This window comes from Chrysochloris asiatica, unplaced genomic scaffold (genome assembly GCF_000296735.1).
Source record: "Chrysochloris asiatica unplaced genomic scaffold, ChrAsi1.0 scaffold00002, whole genome shotgun sequence".
Taxonomy (NCBI): domain Eukaryota; kingdom Metazoa; phylum Chordata; class Mammalia; order Afrosoricida; family Chrysochloridae; genus Chrysochloris; species Chrysochloris asiatica.
This window is the reverse complement of record NW_006408520.1, coordinates 55,417,555-55,420,045: the sequence shown is the minus strand read 5'-3', so window position 1 is coordinate 55,420,045 and position 2,491 is coordinate 55,417,555.

Sequence of the window (2,491 nt, the reverse complement as noted above, 5' to 3'; positions counted from 1 at the left end):
TTTACATTCATCCTATCATATATTGCTTCATTGCCAAGTTTACAATCCCCTCCATGCTTAATCAACTAACTAAAGGGTATACTCTGTAAGTCTGCCCCCCCAGTCATCAGCACACATCCCCTCTCCTTCTCTGGGTCTAGAGTCCCCAGCAGCTCCATCTCTCCACTCCATCATCTCTGCCTCCATCTCTGGCATTACTCTTTCTCTGGGTAGGGTCCCACTCTCTGCTCTTCTAGCTTGATGGTCCCAGGGACCTCCGCTTCTAGACTGCAAAGTCAATCACTCCCCTGCTTTTGCTACAAAACATCTACCTTTACATTTCCAACCATCACAGTCAATCCTGATACCACTAATCATTATTGTACCAGAAGAGACCTATCTGCATCTCCTTTCATCAGTCCCACGCAGTCAGATTGGCTACTGCTCAGTGGAGATTCTACCTTCCTCTGTGCTCTCTGGATCTAGGTTCCCTCTTGAAAGCTTGTAAGCCAGTCACGTCTTGCCTTTGTAGCACCCCCATTTGGAGTAGCCAATGTCCAAGTTGCCCATCCCTGTCTACTCTGTGTATGCAAGGGGTGGGAATGATCCTCACTGTAAAGATTTGTTCCCTCTTTTGAGCTACTGTATCCATAGGTGTAGGTCAGGTTCATCAAGTTGTATCAGATTACTCTTTTTTTCTTCTTCTTTCTTCTTCTAGTTGAGCTCTGATTATCCAGTCATTGAAGCCAGGTCAAGTGGGTATTATCTTCAAGTGTGGGTGTTCTTGTGCATATGCCTTCTCTTCTTAACAGCTGGACGCTTCACTCTCCAAGCTAGTCCTCTGTGGCTATGTCACTGACCCTGGGCCCAACAGTCCCCAGGGCTTGCAACACTGTTGGGCAACCAGGTCTCCATCCGGGTTCACAGGAGTCTATTGAACGTTGTAGGGCCTATCTTGCAGCTTCATTGCTGTTTTTTCCTCACTTCCCCTTATTGGTGACGAATGTGGTCACCAATCAGAGCGCATGGCTGCTCCTGTATTCCCATTGAGTTTTAGTCTTGGGAGGGGGTTTGCCCTGAGGAGACAAAATCACATGCCTTGATATCTCCTGGGTGAGCAACTTGCTTAATCTTATAGTAATCAGTCAGATTGCCATTATTGTTTTGTATTTTTCCTGTACATATTTCTTTCAAGAAGTATCTTCTGTTCGTCTAGTCACTCCAGGCTGGTCTGCTTGTCCTTTCAAGTGGAAATTTCCCACCTCAGAAGATTCTGGATGGGTTTCAGGACTCCACCTATGGTATTATGTAATGCAGAGGCTCCACAGGAGCCCTCCTTCACTGGGCACTTTGTAGCCCCATTTTAGGTATTCCAATCAGTTATAGGCACAAGACAGACTTACAAGTTTCTATGGTGATATTTTTGGCTAATCTTTTCTCTCTCCCTCCAGTGTCTATTTTATAATGGTATTGAACGGAAACCCAGATTCAAAAGACAGCCAAGCATCTTAACATTATTTCCCCCCCTTTGCCCATTCCAACCACGTCTCAATCCCTGTATCCCAGAACCCTGTTGTTCCAAGGTTGTGCATACATCATTATTTACCTCTGTCCCACTTAGCCCATGCAAACCTGCCTAATTGTTTTCCCATCAACTTGTTCTTCCATTTTCCTATTCCTTCTTGTGTATTGTCCCCATCCCTAGCTCCCAAACTATCCTGTGTCTATTCTCTACTTTGTGCTCCACCTTCCCAACTCCCTCCACTCACCCAACCCCCAACATTTCAATAACCAGCAAAGAATCCACCCCCTTTAGTATGGGTTCTTTTCTTAGTCTTTTACAGTAGTGGTCCTATGTAGTATTTCTCCTTTTGTGACTGACTAATTTCACTCAACATAATATCCTCAAAGTTCATCCATATTATCTGGTGTCTTGTACATTTTTCTTTCTTCTTGTATGATGTTCTTGATGCTATCCCATAATTAGTCTGGTCTTCAATCATTAGTTTCTAATGCATCAGATCTGTTCTTGAGATGATCTCTAAAGTAAAGTCAAGATTCAGAGTCATATTTTGTCTCATGGCCTTGTAATTTTCTTCAGTTTCAGCCTGAATTTACATGTTAGCAATTAACGATCAGTTCCACCATCTAGTCCTGACCTTGTTTAGTCTGATAGAGTTTTCCACCATCTCTTATCACAGATATAGTCAATTTGATTTCTGTGTATTCCGTCTGTTGAAATCCATGTGTGCAGATATCACTTATGTTGTTTTAAAAAGTGCATTTGCAATAATAAAAAAAGTAATTAGACTTGCAAACTTCTAACATACCGTCTTCAGTATCATTTATATAACAAGGCCATATTTTCCAACTACTAATCCTTGTTCTTTGTTTCCAGCCTTTGCATTCCAATCACCAGTAATTTTTAATACATCTTGATTGCATGCTTGATCAATTTTAGACTGAAAAATGTGGTTGTTGTCAGGTGCCATCGAGTCGGAACTGACTCATA